Genomic DNA, 23,058 nt, shown 5'->3' with positions numbered 1-23,058 from the left:
AACCCACGGTCCTGAGATTAAGAGCCTCTAGATGGGGAGATACAAGTCAGTGATGTCAGCACATCTCCCTGTAATGGGTAATTTTAGCTGCGCTTTCAAAAGCCGTTACCCAGAGGTTTCACAAGTGCAAGCAAGTGATGGGCAGAAAACCCCAGTAAATTACAGAATACAACCAAAAATAAACAATCTCATCATATCTATGCAACCAGTTTTGACCTAAAAAGCTTCATAAGGCCCCAATACCTTAAGGGGCTGCCTCTCCCTTCATGAACCTACCTGGACCCTGCATTGATCATCCAATAATCATCTTGTGCCCTTCTAAAGGAAGTGTGGAAGGTAGCAACACTAGAACGGGTCTTTTCAGGAGTGGCTCATTGATTACGTATTGATTTTGCCGAAGAGATGTGCCTGGCATCACCATTATCAACGTTTAGGTGCCAGGCAAAGACATTCCTGGCTCTTAGTTGGCGTCATAGGGCATACCCTCCAACATTTCTCCAGTGGAAATAGGAGCATCCTAAGGAAAAGCGGGACAATCGGAAACTGGGACAGCTTCTTTAAATTAGGAATGTCCCTGGAAAATAGGGACACTTGGAGGGTCTGACCGCGTATGATGATACCCAAATCTGTGTTGGTGTCCATCTGTTTAAGTTATTGCAGAATGGGCACTTTTAGTCGGTTAACGTTCTTTTATCTTTTTGATGCATTTTAAATTTTGTATCATGTATGCTTTTATCATTGTCGTTTTGAGACATTTTTGTAGTGACAAATAAATACAGTGATGTAACAGTAATAATAATACCACCAGCATCGAATTGGAACTCAGATTGGAACTAACTCCGCACATCTTTAGAATGAGACATTACAGCCATTTGGGAAATTATTAGTAAATATGTAGGTGTTCGCACATTCCATTTTCTGTTCCAAAGCTGGAGGCTTCGCTGTGCCAAGAAGGGAAAGCTATGGATGAAAGGATTCTTTAGATTGCAGCAAGAAACCTTTCCAAAACTGGCCGCGCAGTCTTTACATCATAGAGAAAAATACTGACTCATGCTTGTCCTCCCACACAACCCTTACGAAAATAAAAAGCTGAAGTGATTCAAGATTCACCCACACAACGTTGGAAGAAAGTGTAAGCCTCACATTCATGCCCCCTTGCTGCACAAACAGTTAGCAAATACTCGGTGTACAGAAAGAAATTATCTTCCCACACGCAGCCTCCACAGAGACATTCTTGAAAATACAGTGACTTCATCTCATTGAGTGCAACGTTTTGATTACGCACGAGAAAATGAAATGGCGAGCGGGGGGGGGGGAGAATAGAAGAATCATTTTTACTAAAAAGAAGAAGAGGTCATATCTGTAAAAGAAATGGGAGGCCCATTTGAAAACTTAAGTTAGAGCAAAACTTCCAATATCTTAATCTATGAGAGGCAGCATCGAAACACACACACACACCTGCCAAATCCTGGAAATGGTAGTTTACCTCTCTCACAAAACTAAAATTCCCAGCACGCTTAGCAAACTGCAGTTCACAGGATTTTCTAGGGAAGTAAAATGTGCTTTGAATGTATAGTGTGTATGAAGCAGAATACATTGGTGCAAACCCAGAATGAAAACCCCCAAAATTATCACTGAAGCCTGGCAGAACATTTCTACCAAATCAGGGGTGTGGGGCAGGGAGGAGGAATCCAAGTTGGGGGAACTGCCAAATTCAGAATCCCGCTGGGCTCATACTAGCAGGGCAAAAGATAGTGCCGGAGGCAGTCTTTTTCTGCTTTTCCACCTCACCTAGCCAAGTTGTTTTGGATTTTCCTTTCAAGTCATCTCAGTGGGAGGGAAAAAAAGCATATGGGCTGGTTGTATTATGCCTCCTGTTGGGGGTGGGGGCTATTGAGGGGAACAAGAGGGCTTTATATTCAGCCAGTCCAAAAACTTCCCCAGATTGCCCCATTTTGCTGTCACACAAAGCAGCAGGCGCGAGGGATGTCCGGTGCCCACAACACAGAGGTTTGCGAATGTGGTTCGCATTATGCGGGCTGAGAAGAAGAAGAAGAGGAGGAGGAGGAGGAGCTTGGACTTGATATTCCGCCTTTCACGCCCTTAAGGAGTCTCAAAGCAGCTAACAATCTCCTTTCCCTTCCTCCCCTACAACAAACATTCTGAGGTGAGTGAGGCTGAGAGACTTCAGAGAAGTGTGACTGGCCCAAGGTCACCCAGCAGCTGCATGTGGAGGAGCGGGGAAGCGAACCCGGTTCACCAGATTACGAGTCCACCACTCTTAACCACTACACCACGCTGGGAGGAGCAGTCTATCCTTTGGCCTCTGAGATGTCTCTTCAGGGACTGGTCCATTATTTTCACCCTACGCCGGTGCTTCCACACTGGGCCTTCCACCCCACACACGCCGCGGCGTTCCACCTGGCTATATCAGATGGAGAGGCGAGATCACAAGACTCCTCCATCGGCCTTGCTGGGAACCTGAGTACCTTTTTGTTCTTCACTTTCCAGGTTTTTCCCCATCTGCAGCCACGTGACTGTCTTAAGGAGAAAAAGGAGACAGCTGAAAGTCCCCTTTGTTGGCTCAGCTGAGACTCCCTTCCCTCTTGCAACCACCTTCTGCACCTCCATTACTTTATAACCTCATCCTGCAATATTATGTACCTAGAATTTGCATGATCCTCCCTTTCCTTTTTCTGTTGCATTACCTACATTGTAAACTACCAGTGCAAATGTGTGTGCGTGGGGGGGGGGGATAAGAAGGCCCTGAATGAGCCCCATCCCTTACTTTCCCCAGTTTTACCTCAAGCATTCCCCTTGTAGCCTTCTCAGAACAGTAGCCAGGAAGCTATCCCAAAAGATGAGGAGGCCAGGGGCCCTCTGCCTCACCCCTGTAATTTGAGCACTGAATGTTTGTGAACATGCCAAGAACTGACAGGTGAATTCGTAAGGAAGCAGGGAAATACGGTAGCTACTTCCCTTCTCCCCTGTCCTCTCTCTGGCTGTAAGATCCCATTAATTAACATTACCTTATCAAGTGCAGTGTAGGTTTCTTCTTATGGTAGCTCGATAGCCAGAATAAATCGTTTTCTGCTAATAATAGCAGGCGCTTACTGAAAGATTAATGCGTAAACTGTGCTGCACCTAAGTGGCTTGCCCTTACTTTTAGTGGCCCAGAAGTTGTAGCTAAGTACCGGTAATTTGTGCTTGCAGCGTGGCCACATTACGCAATTGTCAAATGCCAAAGGCTGCAGCAGCACTGCAGAACGACTCACCCATGGTACACGCCCAATTTAATTCAGCTTTTAAAACAATGAAGCACTTTCAAACATGGTTCTTCTGGAACACTTACATTTCTGGCTCCCCCCACCCCCGCCTCCAACTGCTTCCATACATCGAGGATTGGAGCCAAACCTACAGTGCAATCCTAAATGCTGTCTACTCAGAAGTAAATCACATTGACTTTGATGGAGCTTACACCCATAGAAGTGGAGTTAGGACTGTGGTTTTAGTTATTCTTTTTTATATATATAAATGTTTTTATTAGCAATTTCAACATAACAACATATCAAAACATATCATATTCATTATTTTCCCCCTTTTTCCCCACCCCCCAAACCCTCCCTCCCCTCCCCCAGAGACGTCCCTCAAGCTCCTCTCTCTGATTTCTCAGCACATATTATTCTCTGCATGTTATAAAATTATATGAATCCTTACATTATCTATCTACCATGTTGTCAATCAATAAATTTGTGTTTGTTTATTCAAAACCTGCCAAGGAGTCCAATTCATTTTGTTGTCTTTTTAAGTAATTTGTGAAAAGTTCCCGTTCTTCTTTGAAGTCACAGTTGTCCTTATCTCGTGGTTTTAGTTATTCTTAAAGGAGACCCCCCTGAAATCTATAGGACCTCACCGATTTCAGCAGGTCTAATTCCAACTCAGAGAAGTGATTGTAACAAACAGTTAAATGGCCCTGCGTTGTGCGTGACATATCCCTTCTGGCAATCAATCATCAGCGGGTGGCTGCTTCTACATTGCTATCATAATGAAGTCCAAATGGGAACTGGAGTTGCAATATATAATGCGACCTGTTCCGAACTGCAGCCATGCCATTCTATTCCACCACCCAGGTGTGACCCATCTAGCTTCACCACCTGAGGCAAAACAGGAATGGCGACCTCCTGCACTCCCTGCCGCTGAGCCCCACTTTTGGCGCCATCGCCACACCTTGGCTCTCGCCAAACTTGGTGGGAGCCAGGGCGCTCCTCAAAATGTTGCCACTCCCTTGGTTTCTCTTGAATCTAATAGGATTTAAGTGGCCCTTATGTTCTCAAGCTTACAGGCCATCAGGTGTACTGCAGCATCAGGGTTTTTTTTATCCTAGGCCATTACTTGCTTCATCAAAGAGCAGATTTGTTTCCAAACGCCAGCAATTCCCTCTGGGCCTACAAATAACGGGGTGGAGTGGGCAAAGAGACACAACAGAGCAGAGAACAATGTAGTGAACAGCCAAAGATCGCTATTTCTCAAAAGCATCTGCCAGGAAGCATTTTATGGTCAGCATTCTTATTTGCCTCCGAAAATAAATTTCGACCGTAAGATTTTTATTTATTTTAATATTGCCTTTCAGACCTAACGAAGGCACCCAAGTGGCTTTTTTTTACAAAAATAGAAAAGAAAATATAAGCAGAAATGTAAATACAGTAACAGAATTAAAACTGTGATGCACACACCCCAAAAAGCAATGCAAGAACGTTGAATGTCACATTAAAAGCAAATAAAAGCCAGGCAAAATATAAATGCTTTTGGTGCCTCCTGAGAAGTAATGAAGGACAGAGAATTCCATTTCAGGGCACTACCACAGAAAAGGCCCTGTCCTGCATTACCACCAACCAAACTTCTTTTGGTGGTAGGACGGACAATAACAACTTGGAATATGACACAGTTTGTCCATGTGGTGCCTGTGCCCACAAAGCCTGTGAACCCTGCCTCATACCCTCTTGGTCATGACATGGAGCTGAAGGAGGAAGTTGGAAAAGTGACACTCTTTCCCACTTCCTCTTTCAACTCTATGTACTTCCCAAGGCTCAGATTAATATTACTTAAGTGACCAGACAGCGTGGCGTTCATGGCATTCTCTCAAAAAACCAAATATGCCCCTGGGCCTATAACGTTCGGCAGTCCCAAGAATATAATCTCAACATATTGGCATATTGACAGGGAAGAGGCTGTCTTTCAGATATCCTGACCCGAAGCTTGTTAAGGCTTCTTGTTTGCCTTGGTACTTCTTCTCCAAAGTGTCCCAAAATATTTGCAGTTTTATTTCACAATCTAGAATTTCAGTTCTCTTTTTGGTTTTCACAATTAGCATGGGAAAAGGCAACTGAAGCCTGAGGGCAGCATAGAGAGCCAACAAACAAACAAGCAAACCAACCAACCAACCAACCCCAAGAGAAAAATGATTTGGGTTGCATTTTTTTCTTTTTCTTAAAAAAATATGATTAAAATGCAAAGAGTGTACCTTGTGACTTTTGGTATAGGGGAAGCAGTTGCTTTTGCACTTGGAACCCTTGTCTTCCCACCTCAGCATCTTTCCAGAGAACTGTGAAACAGGGAATTCACTGCCCCAAATAATAATAATAATAATAAATTGTGCTGCACAGTGATTGGCAGGTTTCTTCTCTTATTGCCGTGGAAACCTAGACATCTCTATCAGACAAGAAGTTCAGGCAGACCCTGGGCCAAGGTGCAAATTGCTTTGATAGACCAAGAGAAGCGATAGCATCCCAGATCCAGAGGCAGACAATAGCTATTGTCATTTGTGTTGTTCTTCCAACAGCCCACCCCAAATACAGGGAGGTGGGGCAAATCAAGTCAAATGTTTTTATGACCGGCTGGGGCCCTTTCTAAAAACACAGCTGCTAAAAACAGCACATTCTCTCTCCTTCTTCCTTGCTAATATCTGCTCGGCTGTGATCTATGTATGTAACTTGACAGCTCGCACACTTTATTGCCAATGCAGGATGGTTCAAGGGAAGTTTTTTTGTCATGTAGGTTTTGCATCTCTATTTCAGTCCCGTGGAAAGGCAGCGGGAACAAAGCACAGAGGGGAAGGGGCCACCGACTAGTAAACTGCCAGGCAGGGAAGGAGGAGGGGAGAAGTCAAATGCTCCTACATTTGCTGCAAGGCGTTTGAAGAATCCTCCCTGATTCCTATTATTATATTGTTTTAATTCTTTTGTGCTGCCATATTAAGACACTGGCAAAGCGGCTGCGATAAGGGTTTTAAGAACAAGACGGAAAACAGGGCTTCTTTAGCACAACTCCCCCGCCAACAAGCATTTATTGAAATTTAAACATAATGAATTTTAGCTTTATTAAATATTTTGTTCTCACGATAAAGGATCATGTTCAAAAACAAAAGGGGGTCAAAATAGCGTTGGCTTGTTTTCACACCTCTTTCCATTATGGTGCTTTAAAAAGAATTCACAAGGTTTATTTTTATTTTGGCATTTCTGACAATGATCAAATCATGTTGTTACAGAGAACCTTTCAGCTATAAACCAAAGAACATAGTCTGAGGAGAACTTCAAAAGGAGAGCAATTCTGACTCTTAACATACTGGTATAATCTACCGTATATTGTTTTAACGCTGTATAATGGTAAAGTAACAAGACTCTCTGAACACACTAGAGCCCTATACCAATACCAAACATTATCACTATTAATAATACTGCATAGCATCAAAAAATGGCTCTTGAGTGTTCAAAGCAGTTCCCATACATTAATTCAGTAAACCTAACAACAGTCCTAAAAGGCAGGCCAGTATTATTTCCTCTATTTAAAAAAACCCTCAGGTGGTGAATCCTGAGAGAAATGGTGGCATAACAGAGCCACTAAGAGATGTACCATCATAGTCAAGGGAACCCTAATAGTTGCAATAATACAAAAACTCCTTCCTTTTTAAATTCTAAGAGGTAATGCCATCAACACCACACAGCCCAATGAGGACTGAGCATGTTTGACAGAGGCAGAACATTGGCTGTCAGCTGGAAAAGAGAAACAAGGAAGAGAGAGTGTGTGTGTATACTGCCTTTCTCACAAGGAATGCCTTTGTTAAATGCTGAAAAACAGAAGTTCGTATAGGAGGGAGCAGTGGTGTAGCATGGGGGGGGGGGGCACAGGGCAGTTGCCCCAAGCACAAAATTGTTAGGGGGTGCAAAATATCAACACCCTGTGCTGCCTCAATACAGCTGTGTGCGTCCATCTCTGGGCTCCACTGAAAATGGCTTCTCCATGCGAACCATGAAGCAACCTCTCCAGACGACAGAACGACTCTTCTTTTCTTATCTTTGCGGCTGCGATCCCCTAGGTGATGCAGACGCCGTTAGGCCGTTGAATGTGCATGCGTACTCCCTCCCTCTCCCGCTTCTGTGCAGCCCCGGGCACCGGCAACCCATGCTACACCACTGGGAGGGAGGCCTCCCTTATTATCCCTGTAGTGCAATGAGGGGCTGAGGAAGAGAGAGACCAACTACTGAGCTAATGACAGTGGCAAGTTTTAAACTAGGGTCCATCTTGGGAAGTGTTTGCAAGTTTATAAATGATCCACAGAGACTGGATTAGAAGGAACAAACTTTATTTAGAAGTGTGCTATTGTGAGTAAAACTGAGACTAGCCAGTTACCCCTTAGCTTGCTTTCCTTGCTGGTCTCACCCAGAACTGAAGGTGTGTATGCAAGACTCACAAACAGGAGCAGGGGCTGGGCAGCCTGCCTGTAATTTGTAGCGGAGCACCCAATAAGTGATGGTGGAATGCAGACAGAAGAGCATCTGCAAGGATTTTTCCATGGGGGTTAGGTGGGGCAAAGTAAACAAACAGGCAGACATTGGCATCAGAGAACAGGTCTACCTTTTCTGAGCGATCTGGTGCTGACAGAGCGTTATTTTGCCATATAGATCAGGTTCTAGTAAACTTACCGTGTGTTTTTAAAAGAAAGCCAGGGCTTATGGTTCATCGGGGTAAGAAGAGGCAACTGCCGCCCTGTGCTTGTCCATGGGGACAGACCCCAGAACAGGAAAGGGTTAGTGGATAAGGTACCTTATGTAGATTTCGAAGGCCACCCATGAAGCAGATCTTTTTAGTCTGAATTCCAATTCCTTGAGACCCATGTGAATCACCCTGTTGAGTTTGAAGCGACCGGGAAGCTGTAGGAACTTGGACTTAAATTAATGGGGGAAAGCTGATGAATGGAAGAGGCTGTCAGTCTCCAAAGGAAATGCTTCTGTTCAGGAAGTGGAGTGAACATGAAGGAGTACCTGGCCTGTATGTACTTAAAACTCTGGTGCACAGGAAGTTAGAGGGGCTTTGATGGGGCGCCAGTTGCGGGCCTTTTGTAACAGAGATTAATGTCCTGTATGAACTGACTGGCTTTACTATATTACGGGTCATCAAAGGAAGCAATAGAAAGATAGGATCACACGGCAAGGCTTGGAAGTGGAAACTGTTGGGAACATTTCATTAACAAAAAAGGAAACGAAAAGGCTACCAGTATTTTCCAGTAAATCTTTTAAATATGCATGAAGCACACATGGACTCTTTTTAATTAGATAGCCTCTATATTGGCGTTTTTAAGACGCAAATGCTCTTGATGTTTTTAAGGTACTTGAATGCTGTTCTGCAAAAACAAACAAACAAAAAAACCTCTGTTAATTTTAGAATCCACTGGTTTGTAACCCACAACCTGCCTTTGTGCAGCAAGCAGCTAGAACTATTTCCAAGTAAACAGTGCAGGCTGGCAACAGATTCCTTAAAGGAAAACAGGCACTACACCAATTTAAAACTTGCTTAAATGTCATTATCAAACTATCCCATTTAAGACAGTAGGTTCATGGCTTGATCTAGGCAGAGGGGACGATAGTTGCATTGTACACAAAATATGCTAAGGTTTTGGGTTGGTTTTTTTTACTGGCAATGCTTTGGCAAGTTTTCAAGTTACACAGAACAGTTTATCAAGGGCCGGTGTTCTGAATAACTATCAGGTGTACAATCTTGGTTAGCAGATGGTTTTCATGGAGGGAGCAGTATTAATGTAAAGGAAATGCTCACTGAAAGAAACCGTGGCCCTTCTTTCTTGTTAGACTGTGACTACAGCTCCCATCATCCATGGCTGTAGGTCCTGCTGGTTGGGGCTAATCGGAGATGGAGTCCAACAACATTTGGAGGGGCACAGGTGTCCCCTCTTTGCCATAAGTGAACTGCTTAACAAGTTCCGTTGCTACAGACACTGTTTCCTTCAGACCTTTTTTCACTTTCAAGATGATAACAGGAAGGCCATGAGGAGGCTCCTTTCAACATGCAAGCAGAAGAAGCTCTTTCTGCACCAGGCACCAGCTGATGCTTCTGAATAAGAGGTGCATTTAATCATTCTGTGCTGGTCCAGTTCTGGACACAGCCAAAAAGCTCTGGCTTGGTTCCATAGACTGAAAGTTAATCAAACTCACAGAATCATAGAGTTAGAAGGGACCCTCAGAATCATCTACTCCAGTGTTTTCCAAACTTAAATCTCCAGCAGTTTTTGGAGTACAATTCCCATCATCCCTGGCAATTGGTACTGCTAGCTTGGGGACGTTGGGAAACACTGATCTATTCCATCCCCCGACAGTGCAGGAATATGTAGCTGTCCTATATGGGGATCAAACCTGCAACCTTGGCGTTATCAGCACCATGCTCTAACCAATTGAGCTATCTGGGCTGACCTACAGCAAGAACAAGTGCACAATATAAGTCATCATTCCTTAAGTCCCACTGATAATATAGTCGGGATCCAAGCCTACGTATTCTGCAATTCCCATTGTTTTTGAGATAACAGAAGAGACGCTAAGGGGAAGGGGTAACTTCCAAGCCCATGGGCTCTGATATGGTCGAAGATTACCCAGACAGCCAGAGGGATCTGAATACAAATGGTATACACTAGGCCCAGAGGATCCTTTCAGCAGCTCTAGTGGTTTGCAAGAAAAATGCTAATGCAACAGGCTTGTTCACATGAAACGTAATCGCAAACGGAAGTATCCCAAGCCAGGGTTACAAAGGCTATCAGTGTGCATCGCACGGGTCAAACACTCATCAATAAAGAAGAAATATTTTCTGGGAAAAATCTGATCCCTGCGGACACCTTTGATTTACCGTCTCCTCTATCTGTGCTGTAAATTGATCTCTCGCCGACTTCCCATCTCCTCTCAAATGGAACCAGCTTCCGCCTGGGTGCTACGAGAGTCATTTACATTGACAAGTGTATCCAGCTCAGGAATCAGTGAATCTCTTTTCTCTCGCTCAACAAAACAGCTTTTGTGCCTTTAAAGCCTGGAGCAGTCTATGATTTCAGCAGGAGACATTCTGTCTAAAAGTCAGCTCTGCTTGGCTTTCTGAATGAGAGGAGTGGATTTGTCAAGACAGGAAGCACAGCGTTTCCTTTGTGCCTGGAAGTTGCCACTGCGTCAGGCACGCTGTTGCATCCAGTGGCCTATTTTCCCCCACCATGAATTATGTCACTTTAAAAATTAATGTCCTCATGCCGCTCAGCAGATTCCAAGTGTCTAAGCTGGTGAGCACAGATCTTTTTGTTATAACTATTGTGGGCAAAGAGATTGGCCCAGTTTCCTTTAATGGTTGGTAGCAGACCTCCTTAACAGCAGAGGCGCCAACTTGCAAGAAGGATGGGGGGCTAATGATGCGTGTGTGACATCACAATGCAATGTCAGGAGGAACCAGGGGGCAGAGCTGACCGTGGCGGCAGCGTGGCTTCAATGGCTGGTGGCTCCTCGTCTCTGGTGTTCGGCCTCCTTCTCCTGCCACCACCAATGGCCAGGGGCTGCTTCCCTCTCCTTCCTTTCTGTGACAGGAGGAGGAGAAGGAGTCTTTAACATTGGGGGTGCCAGTCCCCCCCAAATCATTGGGGCCCCCTAAAGAGCTGTGCCCCTAGGAGTTGACACTTTTGCTTGCCAGTCTGTAGCCACAGGGGGAACAGGAATATTCTATGCCCTTTCTATTTATATAGCCTTTTAATCTTTTATTCAGAGATATAAAGCAACATGTACAGACCACATTCAATCCCAACAGGTATCCAAGATGGTGTTCTCCAGATGTTGGAGGACTCTAAGTCCCATCATCCCAGCCAGCATGGCCAGGTGGCCAGGAATGATGGGAGTTGGAGTCCAGCAACATCTGGAGGGAATCATGTTGATTACACCTGTTCTATCCAATGGCTAAGTCAAACTGGCATTGCTACTGCCTTCCCACCTTCTGGCCAACAAATACAAAGGCACTGGGATTACTGGCAAGTGCTGATCATACGTTTAAAATTTTATAAAATGGTGATGATTTTATTTATTGTTGCCTTTATATTTACCTTTCCTCTGAGGAGGTCCGGGTAGCTTTTTCTCCTCACAACAACACTGCGAGGTAGGCTGAGAGCCAGTGACTGGTCCAAGGAGATCCAGCTGTCGTTCCCAAGGTAGTTAACAATCCATGCTCCTTCACAGGGAATTTTAGCTCCCCTAAAGTCTCCTAAGGACTGTCAGCATCCTTAACAAACTGCAGCTCCCAGAATTCTCTGAGGGAAGCCAAGGCTGTTTATAGTGGTATCATAGTGTTTTAAATGTATGGTGTACATGTGGTCGACAAATGTGCGAGTGCGGGGAAAGTGAGATTGTGTCTGGTAGCCATCTTTCCCCCATTGCTCACACACCTGCTGGCTCCCTGGTGGCTACATGACAGACACATGACTAGCGCATGGAGTCCTTTTCTCCCCTCATGCATTTACTGAATACACAGACAGTTCTCTAAAGACTGGCTACTGGTGTTGTGCAACCATATACACATATTACCGGTACCCCCCTCTGCACAACATTTCCCGCCCTGGGCTAGTTCATTAGCTCCTCATGCATACTAGCTTTAGGAGTGTCGAACAAGACATTTTACTTCCTACTTCCTAGAGAGCAATCTCTCACATAGTGCAGCAATTCACCCAGGTTTCCCACTTAGATGGAACATGCCCAGTTGGACCCACAAGCACCAGTTCCCTGACAGGCATAGCTGTATACCTATAGGATATACTCACTGCTGAATGCCTGTTTGTCACATTCACACTTTAATATTTCTAGATTTCTCACTAAAAAAAAGAACTCCAGTATCCTTAATCAAAGTGTGTACAGTGGTACCTCGGGGTAAGAACTTAATTCGTTCCGGAGGTCCGTTCTTAACCTGAAACTGTTCTTAACCTGAAGTACCACTTTAGCTAATGGGGCCACCCGCTTCCGTGCCGCCACCGCATGATTTCTGTTCTCATCCTGAGGTAAAGTTCTTAACCTGAGGTACTATTTCTGGGTTAGTGGAGTCTGTAACCTGCAGCGTCCGTAACCTGAGGTACCACTGTATATGAAGAACCATCTTCAAATGCAGTAATTCAGCTTACATTTAGCCAGTAGCAAATTTAATATGATTGCATTTCTTGTAGTGACCAAAGAAAACAGCCACTCTTTAAATGTCTGCCTGACCAAAGAGGAGAGGTCGAAGGATGCATGCTGCTTGCATTATTCTTAATTATTCCTAATGCACTGGCTAAGGCACTATAACTTGGTTTGTACAGTAATCCAATATTTGTAGGAAACTGGAATTCAGTTCAGTCAAGCCCATGCAATAGCCCAACCTTTGTTGACTTTAAGCCCATTAAGGACTACGATTTTAGTAATATTTCACACGATGCACCAATTATCCAGCCTGCAATTAGGCAGGCAACAACAACGACAGCTTTAAAGCCCAGGGGACACTTAATCCATAGAGTTTTTGTTTTTTTCGCCTTTTCAATTGCAAGAGAAAAACTCTTAATGATATAATTCTATGGCTAACTAGGAACTTGTCTAACACCAAGTCAGAGATCCATCTAGGACTGTCTGCATGAAGGCTGTGTTCATGTTCCTGTGCATTTCCTGCAAGGTGTTTTTAATCCGTGTTCACAGATTACCCAACATGCATATGTATCTTGTTGTTGTTGTTTAGTCATTTAGTCGTGTCCGACTCTTCGTGACCCCATGGACCAGAGCACGCCAGGCACTCCTGTCTTCCACTGCCTCCTGCAGTTTGGTCAAACTCATGCTGGTAGCTTCAAGAACACTGTCCAACCATCTCATTCTCTGTCGTCCCCTTCTCCTTGTGCCCTCCATCTTTCCCATCTTTCCGTCTTTTCTAGAGAGTCTTCTCTTCTCATGAGGTGGCCAAAGTATTGGAGCCTCAGCTTCAGGATCTGTCCTTCCAGTGAGCACTCAGGGCTGATTTCCTTCAGAATGGATAGGTTTGATCTTCTTGCAGTCCATGGGACTCTCAAGAATCTCCTCCAACACCATAATTCAAAATAAAACACAGACAACTCCAGCAGACTGAGTGGACAAGACCAATAGTGGGTCCAACGGACAAGAAGGCGGTTTCTGCACATTCGGTAGAGAGGGAAGTGAGGGGCAAATGGGGCTTGTCAACCTGGGGAGGCATCAGGGAAAATGCAACAGGAAGGCCAGTGGGGTAGAACCCTCATACTTTAACGAATAGTTCCCAATATGTTTCATTTCTCTTTTGTGAAAGGGAATTAAAAAGGTAAAGGGACCCCTGACCATTAGGTCCAGTCTCTGGGGTTGCGGCGCTCATCTCGCTTTTACTGGCCAAGGGAGCCAGCGTACAGCTTCCGGCTCATGTGGCCAGCATGACTAAGCCGCTTCTGGAGAACCAGAGCAGCGCATGGAAAGGCCATTTACCTTCTTGCCAGAGTGGTACCTATTTATCTACTTGACTTTGATGTGCTTTTGAACTGCTAGGTGGGCAGGAGCAGGGACCGAACAACGGGAGCTCACCCTGTCGTGGGGATTTGAACCACCAACCTTCTGATCGGCAAGTCCTAGGCTCTGTGATTTAACCCACAGCGCCCCCCGCGTCCCTGAGAGGGAATCACTCAGCAGTTAAATAGAAACTCGGCTGCATCTCCTTCTAAGCAGTTCACTGATGAAGCGGCTGTGGTTTCAAGCATGAAACTGTACTCCCCTGTAAATAATGAAGATATCTAAAATCTGCCAGGACCTGTTGACAAAAATGCAGTCACACTTCATTAGCTTTGCATGTTGCATTTCTCCCCCTTGTCTGGCCTACAGCAGACTTGAATAGATATGGATTTGCATGGCACTTATAAAGAGAACGGGGGAGATCAAGGTCTAGTAAAAGATTAAGGGATTTATAGTTGCCTCTAGCAGACCTGACTTCACAAAATATTAACTAGATAGATAGATAGATAGATAGATATTAGAGATAGAGAGAGATGGTTGTACTTGGTTTATTAGGGACCACAGAATTAATAAACGGAATTTGCTTATGTCTGTGCTCGTACAGAGAGCTTGGTCCCTCTGGGAATAGGGTTATCACAAGTCACTGTGTCATTGCAATGCATAGTCCAGTGCCCAGCTGACATCAGCAATACGTACTACAGGAGCAGAGCAGATCTGGAGCGCTAAGAGGCTCAATAAGGAGCTGTACAGAATCACCGTGGAGGGCACTAGGTTAGAGAAGGTTGCTCTAGATCAGGGTTTGCCAAACTTGGGTCTCCAGCTGCTATGGGACTACAGTTCCCATCATCCCTGACAACTGCTCCTGCTAGCTAGGGATGATGGTAATATAAGTAAAAAAACCCTGCTCCTTTTCCCTTATAGGGTACCCAAGAGCCCATATAGAGTCCTTTTGTAGGTTCTCTATCGGTAGGCGAAAATAACAGAGACCAACCAGAGAATTTTGAGAAGCAAAGCAGCTAGTAAGCCTGATCTTGATTAACTGTTGCAACAGGGTCCTCACTCACCACACAGAGGAGGGAGGAGGAACCCAGAACAGTGGTGTGCAAGCCCTTATATAGACATTTTAAATTGCCCGCCCTGGAGTCCAAGACCACCCCCAGAAACATCATACATACATCACAGAAGGGGTGTAGCCCAAGACCACCCCCAGATACATCATACGTATATCACAGAAAAGGCAGTCTACAACAGAAATCTGAGTGCGTTGTTTATCTCCTGTCTGGCAAGTTACCTGATTGCATTATCTGGATTTTGGCCACTCTTTTGTTGTTATAACTACTTAATTCCTGAATCTAGGTCACAGGCCCTGTTCATATCTTGAATGTGCCCTTAAGACAGGATTTGTGAGGAAAGAGACAATGGGGAGGTTTCCCACTTTGACCTTGCAGAGAAATATTTGAGGTCAATTTGTTCAGGACCTAATCTGTGGGGTTTCAGACATGTGGTTTATATATACAGTTATGAACATTTAATTTTTTTATATATTTTATAAATTCTTATAACAATGGGACTTGTAGTCCAACAACAGCTGGGGACCCACGTTTGGGAAACCCTGATCTAGGTCCAGGGGCAGAACAGCAAACAGTGATCCTGCCCTTCATGTCAAGGTAAGTTTGCTGTAAACCACGTCAATATTTCTTTTTATAAATAGCAGTAGGCAAATGCTTTAAAAGTGCATTGGGTGTCCCTTAAATGTTTGAATCTGTCCTTGGGGTATCAGCATTCTGAGGGTTCAAGTCTGAAAATGCAGGATGCTCAATTTACATGTATGAATGTGTGTGTGTGTGTGTGTGTGTGTGTGTGTGTGTGAGTGTGTGTGTGAGTGTGTGTGTGTGTGTGTGTGTGTGTGTGTGTGTGAAGATGTATGTATGGGAGTTGCTTTTGACTGTTTTTCAACTGAAGCTGCTGAAAGCTGAACCGTGTCCCCTGGGGTGTTTCCGTGTACGATTAGGGTTGGGTGACAGTTCTGAATGGCAAAGCCACAGGTCATGTTACAAAGTAAATGCCTCCAAGGTACCAGCCCCGGTATGTGTCAGACAAACGAGACCGCTAATTTGATCATTAAACACTCCAGGCCTTTAAAAGAGAGTCAGCAAGAGGTTGCCGTCCCCACCAGTGACCTGGAAAAGCAAACATCCTGAGGCTACTTGCTGCTTTGCTGGTTACATTTTTCCCACATAGAGATAAGAATCTCTGAAGGTAGGAAGTGCTCCATCCCGAGTCAGACCATGGACCCGTCACAGTTCAGGATTGCCTTGTCAACCGGCAGTGACTTGCCAGGGTTCAGGAGAGGACACTTCACCAGTGGGTTCACCAACAACCTGGATTGCTCAGCTGGTAAAGCATAATAAGACTCTTAATCTCAGGTTTATGGGTTTGAACCCCATGGTGGGACAAAGACTCTTCCAGTTCTAGGATTCTTTGAAACGCCTACCTGGAGATAGCATTGAAAATGCACAACTTCATGAATATTATAGAATGTCGAATGAACGCAAAGTTCACCAGGCAGGGCTTCGCCACTGCCCTCTCAACCTCAACTCTGTCTCCCTCCTTTCTCCAAACATCAGCTCTCAGCTTGCCTCGCTCTCCATAGCGAAGCTCCACAGTTACCGTAGTTGCCAAGTCCTAGAAAACTGGCTGCACCTCTTCCTCTTCTTTATCAATTTTCCTTGACCAAAACAGTAGGGTTTTTTTTTGCTGCGGTGCTGTGTGTGGCGGTCAGCTCAGCAGAATCCCATCCTCATCGCCAGTGAAATATACTCAGAGTCAAGTGTGGATTTCATGCTCTTTATTCAGCTCATAGTAGTGAGGAATGCCAGTTCCCCCGAAATGTCTGCTTTATATACATTATTTACAAAATGGGCCCCACGTGATTGGCTAATTCCGGGATTCTCCTGTAGGCCATTCAGGTTGTGGATTCACTTCCACCTGGAGTTGGATTGGGTGGCTCCTGCGGACCAATCAGACTGCTGCATTCTGGATCCTATTGTTCTGGGACCAATCAGACTGCTGCATTTTGGATCCTATTCAACTCAGTACATAACACTGTTTGTCTATGTCTGGTTATCTTGGAGGGAATTCGGCTACACCTGGGCATTCTGGGATGTGTGTGTGACCTTTAGCCCCCTCCTTCCCCTCTCATCCAGGGTCCTTGATTCAACAGCTGTTGGTTAAAGTACAGCTTTGCTCCCATATTGGACAGGTAACGGCCTTCATTCCCTTGGCTTTGTCTGCCTGATCCATTTAGCAGAACTTCAGAAGATAAATGGTCTCTCGTCTTGGGTTTGTGCCTTGTCTGTAACTCCCAGGCCTTGTCTCACTGCAGGGGCCGTTAAGTTCTCTGCCAGACGGCGAGTAATGACTATTTTGAACAAGGGAGATAGATAGTAATGAAGGACAGGTTGGAATCTTTGCGTTGTATTACTCCCTCATGCTTGTATTGCCAAGGAAGGCATTCTGCCACATCCACTCCTCTTTACCCTTTCCTTCTTTTTACTCGGGTGGATCTGTCTACATGATGAAGAAGACCGCCTGAGTTAAGACAGGTTACCTCACTTCAAAAACAGAGCATTCAGGGAAGCGAAGACCTTACCGTGGTATGAAAGCAAGGCCGTGAACTATCTCTCTGGAAAGAAAGAAGGAGAAATCCTCCGAGGATGTAAGCCTGGCACTCTCCTGCTCTGTAAAAGAGAGCTGGAGGCAATCTATACTTTTTGCAGCCATCTTAAAACGGGAGGGGGAGGGGGAGAACCGGATTCATTGTCTCTATTTATTACATTCATATCCTACCTTTCCTCAAGGCAGTATACAGGGTCCTTCTCAAAGGCAGTCACTTTATACATCATCATCATCAACAGCAACAAAGGAAACATATCACCCCAAAGAGGACAACAATTTGCATATGCTAAATCGATGCACACATGCAAATTTAGAAGTAATGACTGTAATCTGGATAGAAATATATTTTGCCACAGTGGAGAAGACGGCGACACAACATGCTTTTAAGGGACAACAATACCATTTAGGCAGTCATGGCTTCCCCCTAAGAATTCTGGGAGGTTTCCTTGGTTAAGGGTGCTGAGAGCTGTTTTAGAGACCCCTAACCCCCTCAAGGGACACGGGTGGCGCTGTGGGTTAAACCACAGAGCCTAGGGCTTCCCGATCAGAAGGTTGGTGGTTCAAATCCCCGTGATGGGGTGAGCTCCCGTTGCTCGGTCCCTGCTCCTGCCAACCTAGCAGTTTGAAAGCATGTCAAAGTGCAAATAGATAAATAGGAACCGCTCCGGCAGGAAGGTAAACGGCGTTTCCGTGCGCTGCTCTGGTTTGCCAGAAGCGGCTTAGTCATGCTGGCCACATGACCCGGAAGCTGTCTGTGGACAAACACCAGTTCCCTTGGCCAATAAAGCAAGATGAGCGCTGCAACCCCAGAGTCGGTCACGACTGGACCTAATGGTCAGGGGTCCCTTTACTTTACCTTTAACCCCCTCAAAGAGCTAAAATTGTCAGGGTTCTCTGGGAAGAGGGATTGCAGCTGAGAATTGTAGCTCTATGAGGGGAATTGGGGTTTCCTAGCAATTCTCAGGCCCCTTAGAGAACTACAGCTCCCAGAATTCCTTGGGGAAGCCAGGCCCATAGTGCTTTAAATGCATGGAGCTAATGTGGCCCTTAGGACCTGTGTGCCTGCTCAGTCTTCTGTCTAGGTGTTAAGCAATGATGGGCAACTTGGACCAGACAGCCAGACCTTGAAGCAGAGCTGGTGTGCCGAACCTTTAGCCCTCCTGAGGCTGCTGAACTACAGCTCCCATCATCCCTGGCCATTGCTCATACTTGAAGGGACAGATGGGAGCTGTAGTTCAACAACATCTAGAGGACCAAATCCCCCCCAACCTGAAAGAGAGGATGCCTTGGAATAGGGGGCTGTCTTCTGTGCCTCCTTAGTTGCAGTCTGGCATTTTTAACGCTATGCCATACTGGCTCTCAAAATGTATAGAAAGATGGAATTCCCTCTCCAAAGAAGCTTATCTGGCAACAACCTTGTTATCAGGGGAATGCTTCTTATTTTCTTTTCGATGTGTCAGTGCTTGTTTTATCTTACTAGGCGCTGTGTGAAGCACTTCCTGGATTCTCAAATGATCAGCCTCATGGGATGTCAATGAGTTCTAGTGTTATGAAAGAGCGGGGAGAATTTCCTTTATTCACTTCTATCATGTTGCCTCTGACACGCCTTTTCTTTAAACTAAAGAGTCCCAAATGCTTCTACCTTTCCTCACAGGTGTGGGAATGTTCAGGGAGGCAGGAGAGGATATATTGTTTATTAATATCCTTCCTAACTTGCACTAGCAAGTTCTATAACTTAGCAGAGTTTTAAACATTCCCCTTTAAACGCACAGCGGGTAGCTGGTTGCAAGCTTGTTTAAGCTTTTCAATATAGATTCCTGGTAAGATCCCTTGTTTTCCCTCTTAAAAGAATAAAAACACCACAATCTTATTTAAGATATATAAAAGTAGTTTACTCACAGCATCAGTTCACAGTTGGATCCCTGAAGGCAGACTCAGTTATAGATATATGTGAGTCTATCCCATATGGAGATAATCTTTTTGTCCTCTGTTGGCTGAAAGCCAACAGGGCACCTTTACCTAAAAAGCTGCTCCAAGAAGAGAGGAAGTCAAAGAAGAGGAAGAGATGGCTGCATACCTTGTCTTTTTGTGTTACCTGGCCAGGTAAAGTCACGCCCACCTCCAGTCACATGCAAAAGGAAGGATGCTCCAGGCCAGGAGGAAACAGGAAGTTTTCGACTGGCTGGAACAAACATCCCCTTTGCATGTTCACTCTAGGCAAATGTTGTACTTGACTGCTACTTGTGTGTCACATCCCACAATAGGTGAGTTGCTCCATCCCCTTAAATAATTTTGCTTGCCCTTTTTTGAAACTTTTCCAACTCTGCAATATCCTTTCTGAGGTGAGGCAACCAGAACTGTACACACAGTACTCCTAATGTGGTTGCACCACAGATTTGCAAAATGGCACCATGATATCAGCAGTTGAAAGGAAGGACAAGATCATAAACAAGGTTATTGACAAAGGGAAACATTTAACAAATTCGAAAGAGATAGGAAAAGCCTTTCTAAAATTCTACACAGCATTATATCGGCGTGAGAAGGGAGAACCAGAGAAAATGGAAACTTATTTGAATAATTGCAATATATCCAAAGTTGCTAAGGAAGACTTTAAATGCACCCATATCAATGTTGGAACAGCAGCTGGAAATTTAGCCGAATGAAAACAGGTCATGCATCTGATCCAGATGGAATTTCTGCAATTTATTATATATATAAAAAATCAAAATGCATTAATTGAACCACTTAACGGCACTATGAATAGAATTTTGGTGACAGGAGAGGTGCCTGAATCATGGAAAAATGCATTTATCACCCTGATTCTGAAACAAGACTGCGATTTAATGAGGACTAAGAACTATAGACTGATTTCTTTACTTAATTGTGACTATAAACTACAGGTATTTGCTGCAATTTTAGATAATAGATTGAAACAGTGCAGTTGCTACTTTGAAACACATCAGGTTAAATGCATTCACTCCTTTAGGGCTACAATCCTATACACACTTGCCATGGGGTACACTCAGTGCTTTTTTTCTTAAAAAATGGTTAGGGGTACTCTCATTTTGACTCAAGAAAATCACCATTTTATAGTTCAAATCAGGAAAAATCAATACAGTAAATGGACAAAAGTACAAAGATTCACAAAATGTTTAGGGGTATGAGTGTTCCCCCAGAAAAAAAGCAATGGGTTGAAAAGAGTTTTAAGCAAATGTATTCACAGAGACCAAACAGGTTTCCTTCCAGGACGTCAACTGAAAAATAACATAAAGAATGTAATTAATTTGATTGAATATCTGGAAGTAAGAAATAAAAAACAAGCAGCATAATTTTTTTTAGATGCTGAGAAAGCCTTTCATAATAAGGTCCTAGAGAGGATGGAGATTGGTGACTCTTTCCTAGCAGGAATTAAAACAATTTATACTGAACTATCTGCAAATATATTAGTAAATAACCATCTCTCAGACAAATGCCCAATAAGTAAAAGGCCTAGACAAGGCTGCCTATTATCCCCACCGTTGTTAATTTTGACGCTGGAAATATTATTACATAATAGAAGGGGAAATAGGAAAATTAAAGGAATAGAGGTGGGGAAAATATTTTGGGGGGTTTTGGACCAAAGCTCGCAATTTGAAAAAAAGAGCTACTGCTGAATAAGGAAAAATGCTTGTCTAAAATATACAAATTATTATTGGAATGGGAAACAAAAGATGAGTTGGTTAAAGCATCAATGATCCACTGGGCAATAGATGTAGGATACAATATAGAATTAAATCTCTGGGAGAAACTTTGGAAGAATGATTTGAAATTCACTGCATGCTACACACTGAAAGAGAATTACATGAAAATGATTCATAGATGGTATTTAACTCAGAGGATGTATTTAACTCAGATGTATTTAACTCAGAGGCTAAGATGTATAATGCGGAATCGAACTTGTGTTGGAAATGTAGAGAAGTAGAAGGAACCTTTTACATATGTGGTGGGCATGCAAAAAAGTTAAAGAATATTTGGAAATGATATATAATGAGATAAAAAAGTTTAAAATAACTTCCCCCCAAAAAACAACAACAACCAGAGGCATTTCTGTTAGAAATTGTTCAGACAGAGGTTCTCAGTAGTAAGAAAAAAAATATTTATGTATGCAACAACAGCAGCTCAAATTTTGTTCACCCAAAAATGGAAAGTGAGAGAGGTCTCTAGTAAGTAGGACTGGCAATTTAAGATATGCAGAGTTAGCAGATCTAAGAAGCAGAATAAGAGAACAAAAAGAACATGTATTTAAAGAGGAGTGGAAAATCTTTATTGAGTACTGTTATGTACTGAGTTGAATAGGATCCAAAATGCAGCAGTCTGATTGGTCCTAGAACAATAGGATCCAAAATGCAGCAGTCTGATGGGTCCTAGAACAATGCAGCAGTATGATTGGTCCGCAGGAGCCACCCAATGCAGCTCTAGGTGGAAATGAATCCACAACCTGATTGGCCTACAGGAGAATCCTGGAATTAGCCAATCACATGGGGCCCATTGTGTAAATAATGTATATAAAGCAGACATCCTGGGGGAACTTCCATTCCTCCTCACCACTATGAGCTGAATAAAGAGCATGAAATCCACTCTCGACTCCGAGTATATTTCAAGTACATTGAAAATAATTGTGCACAGTTAAAAACGCTGGCAATATTGAAGTAATTCAACAGTATAGCATATTTTGAAGTGATGTAAGAAAGGAAAATTGAATTAGATTAATTTATTAAAATACGTAGGAATACTGGATAAGTTAAATGAGCATTGGAAGGGGAGGGAGAGAAGTCAGTGAATGTTTGGTATAATAAAAGATGTTTAATTTGGAATGTAAAACTTGAAAATTTAATAAAAATTATAGACATATTTAAAATGCATCTCTGGGTTATTTGTGGGGCCTGCCTGGTGTTTTTACATGAGTAGAATGTGTGCTTTTATTTAAAATGCATCTCTGAGTTATTTGTGGGGTATAGGAATTCGTTCATTTCCCCCCAAAAAATATAGTCTGGCCCACCACATGGTCTGAGGGATGGTGGACTGGCCCATGGCGGAAAAATGTTGCTGACCCCTAAGCTATTCATTCAGCTACAAGATTATTATTTTTTTTGCCCCAGCATGCCTCACTTTACACTTGCCTACATTGAATTGCATTTGGTATTTTACCACCCATTCACTCAGTTTAGGGAGGTATTTTTGGAGCCCTTCTGAATATCTATTTGTTTTCGCCACCCTGAAAAAATGAGTATCGTCAGCAAACTTGACCAGCTCCCTGCTCACCCATAACTCTAGATCTTTTTAATGAAACGTACACGCCACCCAACATCTTTATCATTTCAGACTGATCTGGGGTCAGTGTCCAAGCCTCTAATCTGGCTGCAGACAAACAACCTTCCTGTCATTGTCTCTTCTTGTGTAAGCCCCAAAGTTAAACAAACCCAAGACCAGCAGACAACATTTATCACCTACTTTATAAAAACAGTCCTCCTTGGCATCAGTTGCTCCCCACTCACAACCACCCCTCACTCCCCCCTCA

The 23,058-nt window shown here is 43.8% G+C and overlaps 1 long non-coding RNA gene across 1 annotated transcript; it reads right to left on the bottom strand.

Annotated features, from left to right (window-relative positions):
• Positions 1-8,553: 8,553 nt before the first annotated feature.
• Positions 8,554-10,865, bottom strand: LOC308486950. The gene is made up of 2 exons (XR_013991407.1): positions 10,186-10,865; positions 8,554-8,677 (listed from the first exon to the last, which is right to left on the bottom strand). It is a non-coding gene; the product is annotated as an uncharacterized lncRNA (long non-coding RNA).
• Positions 10,866-23,058: the final 12,193 nt, after the last annotated feature.

The sequence above is a fragment of the Podarcis pityusensis genome (assembly GCF_964106645.2).
Source record: "Podarcis pityusensis genome assembly, chromosome: 10".
NCBI classification, from domain to species: Eukaryota; Metazoa; Chordata; class Lepidosauria; order Squamata; family Lacertidae; genus Podarcis; species Podarcis pityusensis.
Note: the sequence above shows the minus strand (reverse complement) of the source record. Positions and strands in the feature narration are given on the sequence as shown.